Below are 9360 nucleotides of genomic sequence, written 5' to 3'. Positions count from 1 at the left end.
GGCCAGCCAAAACTGCTATTATCTTCTGCAACTAAAAGCAAGGGTGGCAGAGAAATCAAGGGCCAGGAAGACAGGAGAGAGGTGGACAGGAATCCTGAGAGTTACACACTGAGTTCAGGAAAAAGCTTTAAAACAAGAAAAAACAAAATCACTTTGAGAAGAGCAGGGAGGAGGAAGTGGTGGTCATGCATGGAGAAACTGGGCTTCAAACCTCATGGAAGTTCTTCTCTTTCAAAATCTACCCACAGGCTGCTGGTGGCAGAGTGTTGTGACCAAGGGGTGACATGGACACTTTTAGGGCGATGGAACTGAATCATGGCTGTGGTGAGAGACACTCAGTGCATTTGTCAAGACCCACAGAGCCATATACCTCAAAAAGTGAATTTTATTACCAATAAATACTCAGGAAATGGGCCGGGCAAGGTGGCTCACGCCTGTAACTCCAGCATTTTGGGAGGCTGCAGCAGGCGGACATCTGAAGTCAGGAGTTTGAAACCAGCCTGACCAACACGACAAAACCCCATCTCTACTAAAAATATAAAAATTAGCCAGGCATGGAGGCATGCACCTGTAATCAATCCCAGCTACTCGGGAGGCTGAGGCACAAGAATCACTAGAACCCCTGACCCACGCATGCAGGCGCCTCACCCAGTGGCTGCCATGTGTCATGCAGGGCAGCCAGAGAGCCAGGACAGGCTATTCATTCCGCCCCACTCCACTGGCAGCCTGAAGGTCACCAGCACCTGGTCCAAAGCAGGCAGGGATGGGTGAGCTTCAACAGGGAGGGCAGCTCCCATGGCTGATTCAGATCCCTGCTGTGCAGCTTCCTCAGTGACCAGGCAGTCGGGTGAGGAGAAGGCAGCCGTGGAGACACAGAGAGAGGCTGGTCTTAGGCATGGTGGAGGCCAGAACCAAGGGGATATGGTTTGGCTGTGTCCCCACAGAAATCTCAGCTTGAACTGTATCTCCCAGAATTCCCATGGGTTATGGGAGGGACCCAGGGGAAAATAACTGAATCATGGGGGTCAGTCTTTCTTGTGCTGTTCTTGCAATACTGAATAAGTCTCACGAGATCTGATGGGTTTATCAGGGGTTTCCACTTTTCCTTCTTCCTCATTTTCTCTTGCCACCACCATGTAAGAAGAGCCTTTTGCCTCCGACCATGATTCTGAGGCCTCCCCAGCCTTGTGGAACTGTCAGTCCAATTAAACTTTATTTTGTTCCCAGTTTCGGGTATGTCTATCATGAGCATGAAAACAGACTAATACAAAGGGTAAGCAACCAAGCCCCAAAATCTGTCCCCAGAGCCCACCCCACATGCCCACCCCATCAAGTGCATCGTATTCAATCACACTTCCAAGTGCAAACCTTCTAAAGGAATGGGTTTCCAAAACAAGGTGTCCAGTAATAATGCTGTTCTAACATCCATTTCGAAGGCCAGGCTTAAGGCCAGGCTCTCACACAGCTGCCACAAGATCAAAGCGGGCTGAGGGGCTGCTTTCCTCTCAGACCTTTAGAGCCGCAGAAGGAGCCCCGGCCAGGCCCAGTGGCCACTTCAAGGGACAGGGAACACCAACACTACTGACCTTGGTTTGGTACCAGCTGTGCAAAAAAAGCTCTGGGGGCAGGCAGATAACGAAGAGGGACAGGAAAAGGCAGGCTCCCTTGTCAGGAACAGCACAGTCATGTTTAACTTCACTAGGATGAAGTCATTCACCATCAGGGACTCTTTCCCAAACACATCCAAACAGTCAGTTGGGGACCTCAAAGGCTGGTGCTGAGTGGGCACCACCCCCAGGGTTCTAAGGTGGAGGTGAAAGGGGAGGGCCAGGAGAAGAAGACAAAGCACATCCACTGAGTCATAGGCACTCGGGGAGGGGCCTGGCCCACCACCAGTTAAATCTGGTTCTGCGGTTGCTCACTTGGGGAACTCAGGCAAGCGTCCTGATCACATAAAAACCTCCCAGTGATCCTTACCTTTGATTTTGGAATGACTAGGTATAGAGAAAAATTGTCAAGACAGTACAGTGAGTTCCCAGGGACCCTGGAACCCAGCCTCCCAAAGCGAGCCCTGGAACAGCGTCATAAATGGACTTGGGACTCTGCCTGGATAACACCAGTGTGTTGGTCAGTGTCCATGTTCCTTCCCAGGGTTGGATCTGGGTGCCGTTAGTGGCCATGCCTCCTGTGTCTCCTCTCATTTGTTAGCCTTTCCTTGTTTCTCATGGACTTCACAGTTCTGAGCATGTCTGGCCCAGGCAGGCCTCCACCAGGGTCGGGCGTCTGTCATGGCTAGACTGGAGCTACAGGTTTGAAAAGAACCACAGACACAGCATCTCCATCATCCCTTGGAGCCTGGGTGTGTCCCTCATCACTCACTGAAGGTGCTGCCCGCCAGGCTCCTCCAGGCAGGCAACGTTTTCTTTTCGGTACTCCACTCCCTGGAAGGAGGTCACTGAGCCCAGCCTCCCCTAGGGGGATTCAGTTCCATCTCTTGAGGGCAGAGAACAACATCCATTTTATTTGCAATCCTTCCGCAAGGAGAGTCACATCATCATTTATTTCTGTCAGCCTGATTCACCCACGTTTATTTGCCAAGTTGGGTTATAGGCCAATACTACTTCATTTTCTCGCTGAAAGGGTTCCACCTTCAGCCACAGGGAGCGCTTTCCTTTGCCTCCTGTGTCCCACTGACATGCCCCATTGGGTTTTCTGCATTTCCTTACTTTCTGGCACTAGAAAACACTCCAAGCTCCTCCTGTGTATTTCCTACCCCAGTCCTAAAACCAGGCATCTCTCCAAGGACACCCAGCTCCTCTTACCGCAGAACGGTGGCTGCCTCTGCCCCACAGCAGCACAGGTGTGCACCAGCCCCACGTACACAGATGCACCTGCGTGCAGTTCCTTCTGAATCTGCCTATTTGTGTCAAGCCAATGAGGAGTTCATGCTGATGTCTGCCTGGGGTCTGGCTTTTCTTACTTAGAAAAATACACTCAAGATTCATCCTCTGTTGTTATATGATTAACACCTTGCTCCATTCACTCACTGAATAGGATTCCACTGCGCAAATGTACCAGTTTGTCTATCTGTTCCTCTGTTACAGGGTGCTGTGGTGCTTCTGGTTTTTAGTAACTACAAATAAACCTGTTATAAACACACACATTCAGGTCTCTGTGTGGACAGTTTTCAATTCCCATGGGTGAAAGCCCACAGACGGGGCCGTTAGGTCATAGAATAAGACAGTGTTCATCTTTGTAAGAAGCTGCCACGTTGTCTCAGAAAGTGGCAGCACCATTCTGCAATCCTCCCAGCATGAGTGAACGTTCCTGTGGCTCCATGTCCTCACCAGCATTTAGTGCTGCCAGTGATTTTACAGATTTTAGCCATTCTCACAGTGTGTGGCCGCGTCTCACAGTTGTTTTAATTTGCAATTCCCCCAAAGACAAATAATCCTGAGCATCCTCTTTTTTTTTTTTGAGACAGGGTCTCACTCTGTCTCCCAGGCTGGCGTGCACTGGTGCATCACAGCTCGTTGCAGTCTCAAATTCCTGGGGTCAAGCGATCCTCTGGCCTCAGCCTCCTAGACTGCTGGGATCACAGGGGTGCACAAGCACGTCTTACTCGGGCATCCTCTCTGATGTATCTGCCCTCTGGATATCATCTATGGTGACTTTTCAGATATTTTGCCCACCTTTTAATTATGTCATCTGTTTTCTTATTATTGAGTTTTAAGAAGTCCTTATATATTCTGGATACCAGTTATTTGTCAAATATCTGACGTGTTAATATTTTCTCCCATTCCCATGGCTTGTCTTGTTATCCTCATAAGAGTATCTTTCACAGAGCAAAAGTCTTTAACAAGGCAAGTTTATCAAATTTTTTCTCTTATGAATTTGCTTTCAGTGTTATACCTAAAAACTCACTGTCCAACCCAAGGGCACATAGATTTGCTCCTATATCTTCCTCAAGCAGATCAGAGGGCCTTCTTCAAGGCCTTCTGAGTGGGCAATGCATTAACAAGTTAAAGCATATACAAGCATTTGGGCTGGGTGTGGTGGCTCATGCCTGTAATCCCAGCACTGTGGGAGGCTGAGGCAAATGGATTATCTGAGGGGTTTGAGACCAGCCTGGCCAACATGGTGAAACCCTATCTCTACTAAAAATACAAAAATTAGGTGGGCATGGTGTGTACGCCTGTAGCTACTCAGGAGGCTGGGGCAGAAGAATTGCTTGGACCTGGGAGACAGAGGTTGCAGTGAGCCAAGATCGCTCCACTGAACTCCATCCTAGGTGACAGAGCAAGACTCCATCTCAAAAAACAAACAAAAAAAGCATTGGCCTCAAGCAAAGTGTTCAGAAACTGTTGGCTTCTTTAAAAATATGCTAGTTTTTAAATAACAATTCCACTTTTAAAAATTTATCCTCACAAACTAATCAGTGGTGCAAACAAAGATTTGGGTACATGCATTCATTGGAGTATCATTTAGAACAGTGGGAAAAATAAAAAAAGAATAAGTACCTCACAGGAGTTTGTCTTTTAAACAGTATTCAGAGGAAGGATAGCACATAGCACACAGCCAAAAAGTTATGTTTTAAAAGAACATTTAACATGGAAAACGTTCACAAAAGATTAAACAAGATGACTCACCAAATAGTGCATACAGTATTTTTTCCCAAAACCCCATCAGAAAAACACATTCCATGTTTGAAAAACTGCCAGGAAGGATCTTGGTCAACAGATTCACAGCAGCTTCCACTTGGCAGAGGGACAATGGGAAATCTTTCTTCTCAGCTTTTCTGTCTCCTCTACATTGTCCAATGTTCTGAATCAAAGTGTATTGCTTTTGTAACCAGACTCAAAAAGGAATTCAAATTAAATGATGACATCCTCTTCCTTTCCTGCTCCTTCCTTCCAGGTTGTGGGAACACAGCTCCCAGAATGTGGGGAAAGCAGATATGGCGAACCCGAAGAGGAAGTGGCCCCTGAGACAACTCCATCTCGTCCACCCCATGAGACGCAGTGGCACTGGCTAGGCAACACACTGGAGAGTCCGCAGCTGCACTCCATCAGCCAGAGGAGCACGGAACATGGAACACAGAACCCAGGAACGCAGACAAAGCCACAGTGGGGCACGGGGCAACACCCAAGGAGAGGCTCCATCAGCTGAAAAGGCTCAGGTGGCGATATCGGGTTGGCAGCCGGAACCCCCAGGAGCTGCTCCAGAGCCCACAAGAGTAAGACAGGGAGAGGACAGGACCCACAGAGCCACAGCAAGCACACAGGGCTCTTAGGCCATGCAGGCGCAGACGGTTATCTGTGCAGCTTGCTGGGCCAAGGAAGGCAGAGGCCAGGGAGGGCAGCGCCGGGGAGGGTCTAGCCCACTGGGAGCATGGGCCCAGCCATGAGCAAAGGCACACCCCTTTGCTGAGGTGCTTAAAACAAGTGACCTCAATGCTAGCCACAAGGGGCAGCCCTCCCAGGAGGCCGAGAAGGTCAGTGTGGAGAAGCGGTCCCTGAAGGGCTCCCAGTGGCCAGCACTCCCTCTGGATGCAGAATCCATAGCTCTCACATCAGGAACAGGACATGAACTTGCCTGCACTCTTGACGGAGCCCACCCGAACACCCCTGTGTCCTAGAGCCTGTTCATAACACTGCTGAGGAGGTGCTGCCCTTCCAGTGACAGGAGGGACAAGAAATAAGACATAAAAGTCTATAATATTCTCGATGGGGAAAAGTGATACCAAGACAGCAAGTCAGGGAACAAAGTCATGATGTTTCACAGGTGGCCAGGGAAGGCCCACAAGGAGGTAACAGTTGTGAAAGATGGGAAGGAAAGTTAGGAAGGATACTGCTATCCAGACAGGGTGCTCCAGAAAGAGGAATGGCCAGTGCAAGGGCCCTGGGGCAGGAGTGGGGCTGGCAGGTGTGAAGGCCCTGGGATGGGAGCAGGGCTGGCAGGTGTGAAGGCCCTGGGATGGGAGCAGGGCTGGCAGGTGTGAAAGCCCTGGGGTGGGAGTGGGGCTGGCAGGTGTCAAGGTCCCAGGGTGGGAGTGGACTGGCAGGTGTGAAGGCCCTGGGGCGGGAGTGGGGCTGGCAGGTGTGAAGTCCCTGAGGCCGGAGTGGACTGGCAGGTATGAAGGCCCCAGGGCAGGAGTGGGGCTGGTGGGTGTGAAGGCCCTGGAGTGGGAACAGGGCTGGCAGGTGTGAAGGCCCTGGGGCGGGAGTACGGCTAGCAGGTATGAAGGCCCCAGGGTGGGAGCAGGGCTGGCAGGTGTGAAGGCACTGGGGCAGGAGTGGGGTTGGCAGGTATGAAGCAGCAAGGGGTGAGGACTCCAACCAATGAAACCACATGACCCATCTACATAGAGAGCAAACACGGCAGAAGTGACCCATGGCAATGGGAGCAGGGTGGGAGTTTCCAGGATCAGGGAGGTGACAACAGGTGCAGTGGGGACTCTGGGCTAATCACGCCATTTCCTGACCTGGTGCTGGTGATGGTGTGTTCACGGATAATTTGTCCAGGTCTCTGCATACACTACACTTCAGTAAAAACATGAGGAAAATTAAGTTTTTCAAACTGAAAAATCATTAAATAGCAGAAAATATTTTAAAATAAAATGTTTTTGGAAAGATTAAAAAAAAACAAAACAAAAAAAAAAAAAAAACAAGGCCAAGCACACATCCCTTTTCCTAAACACACCCTTAACTTCAAACAGCAGAACAGACACAAAACAGCCCAAGTGGGCTAGTGCAGCTTCCAGGCTGCAAACAGAGTTGGGCAGTGCAGAAGCCACCAGTACTGTTAAAGAGAAGACAGCGTAACCGGAGGAGATATAGTGAATGCCGTGGCTGTCACTAAACAGAAAATGCATGGAGGCAAGGCGGGCAGCAGCAATGTCGGGCGGGGCAAGGCGTCATGGCCTCCATGAGCCGCTGTCATCACCGGCCTACCGCGAGAGGGTCACGGGGACACATACACGTGTGCACAAGGCTCAGAGGCTCAGCCGTGGGGAGAGGAATGCAAGGACAATCAGGAGAACTGTGGGTGCAGGCCAGACACCCAAGCCATCTTCAAAGGTGAAGGGCAGAAAGCATCCACGGCACATTTGCCGGCAGCCCCGGGGTGGGTGGAGGTGACTGAAGGAGAGAGGTGAGGTGTCTCCCTCAGGGGAGTTTTGCTTCCGTGGAGAAAGGAGGAGAGGGAGGAGAGAGGAGGTGCATGAGGAGATGTGGCAGGGGAGACGAGGTCCCTGCTGAGGGCCTCAGGGCCATTAGAATCTCGCTCCCCCAAGCCTGATCAGGACTCAATTGTGTAATAACAGCTTGCAGCCTATAAACAGGAGAAAGCAAGGGCCAGCGGCCAAGGCGGCCTATGGATAAGGCCATCAGAGCACATAGCGCCACATAGGCTGCAGGCTGTGCTCAGGAGAAAGGTGAATTCCAGATGAGGACTAGGAGGGTCCTGAGGGACCAGCCTCCAGGATACTTGCCAGCCACAAAGTCATTCTCATCGGCCACAAGGGCTCCCAGGAGGAAAGGGCCCTGTGCTCCCAGGGAGAAGGCATGCAAAAACCCCGTGCTCCGGTGCAGAGAGCTGTGGTGCCAACCCTCTGTGCCTGCACACATCTGGGGGCAGCAGGGCTCCGGGCACACACAATCCTGGCCGAACCTCAGTGCAGACTCAGCTTTCACTCATAAAAACCAGGTCTCTTCCTACACTGCTTTTCCACAGGGCTTTGCATTTCTTAGCTGCCTTCATGAGACCAGGGGATCCTTCTCTTTTACTGTGTGTGTGCAATGGGGCAGGGCGGGGTGGGGACCCAAACAGCTCTCCAAGAGGCATCTGAATTGAAGAACTTGAGGACAGCTTTCCCCGCTGCAGCGACACCTGAAGCTCCTGAACATAGGACAGGAGGACTGAGGCCAGACTCAGACACAGAGAACCTTCCTACACATGTCTCAGGCAAACTCGTAACTCAGGCCCCTTCACAAGGCCCAACCACAGACACAAGAGGATGGACAGGCTCTGGGCTGCAGCTGCCCCACCACTGCCACCCTGTCCCACCCAGCAGAGGCTAGGGGCACAGACCTATGGTACAGCCAACAGCAGAGGATGCTGGCGTGGGCCCCTCCCTCACAGTGGGTGACGCCCGGCTGACAGCTCTGCCTCTGGACCTCCAGGTCACCATCCACAGGCAGGCACCCTCCAGGACTGCTGGAAACGACACCTCACCTGGGGACCCTGCCAGGTACAGAAAGCAGGCAATGCACCACAGTCATCATGGTTATATGGGAGTCCCTCACACCAGCTGCAAGGAGGGAGACGTGAAAGGGGAAAGGGACAGCCACCAGGCTTTGGCTCCGCCATGCCCCATGGTGCCCAGGCACACGCTCGCCCCACCCAGCTCCACCACACCTCACCCCACGGCACCCAGGCATGCACTCACCCCACTTGGGCCTCGGCTTCCTTGTTTCCAGGACACACAAGAGATGACCACTAAGGCCTCCTCGGCTGAGACCAGGTGGACAGACTCAAAACCACCCCAAACTCCAAAGCGGCACAGTGCAGGCAGGGAGGATGCAGGGGCCAGAGCCGGGAACACCTGGGGAGTGGGTCTCACTCCCCACAGGCCTCAGACAGGGGACTGTTCCAATTCATCTCAGCCACACCACTGAGAAAGCAATGGGGCCACCTTCCTCACGGAGAATGCTGAGAAACCCGAGCTGGGAACCAGGCAGTGAATGAGAAAGTGCTTCTCACACCTAGAGAAAGCTGTGAGGGTGAGAAACCAGGCAGCAGGGGGCGTGGACACTCATGGCTTCCCACAGCCATGACTGGCCATGGGCACCGGACCTCTGGAGGTGCAGCAGGGTACGCCCCTGGCACAGAGGGTGAGGCAAGGGACATACTGCAGTGGCAGAGGCTGCCCAGACCAATGCGGAGCGACGGCAAGTGGGGAAGGGAGACAGCAAGGCCTCGAGGCTGCAGTAGGTGTCTGGAACTCCTGGGAGCAGAGCCCGCATGGAGGCTGAGCCCATCTGTCCTCACTGCCCATCTGTGATGAGTGCAGATCCCTTCCTGGAGCCTCAGGGTGCTGAAGACTGGACCTGGGGAGTCCGCACACCTGGAACAGAGCCTAGCCCATGGGAGGCATGGCAGCTGCAGTGGTGAGAGGCTGGGGCCTCTCAGGCTTCACAGGCTGAGTCCCTCTGTTAACACTGGCCTTGGGCAGTCCCTAGGGGAGTGGGATCTGAGGCTTGTGCCTAGGCAGCGTCCCTCAGCAAGGGGCAAGGGCTGAACAAGTAGGAGGGGTGCCCCTACCACAGGTTTCTGCACTCAGGTCTCCCAGAAAAACAG

The 9360-nt window shown here is 52.5% G+C and overlaps 1 protein-coding gene across 4 annotated transcripts in view; it reads right to left on the bottom strand.

Moving 5' to 3' along the window:
* MAD1L1 (mitotic arrest deficient 1 like 1) overlaps positions 1-9360 on the bottom strand; it is a 501873-nt gene that overhangs the window by 255403 nt on the left and 237110 nt on the right. The gene's annotated exons all lie outside the window — the stretch shown is intronic.

The sequence above is a fragment of the Sapajus apella genome, unplaced genomic scaffold, assembly GCF_009761245.1.
Source record: "Sapajus apella isolate SASKATOON/1434 unplaced genomic scaffold, GSC_monkey_1.0 scaffold112, whole genome shotgun sequence".
Taxonomy (NCBI): domain Eukaryota; kingdom Metazoa; phylum Chordata; class Mammalia; order Primates; family Cebidae; genus Sapajus; species Sapajus apella.
The sequence above is the reverse complement of the archived record's forward strand: the minus strand, read 5'-3'. Positions and strand labels throughout refer to the sequence as shown.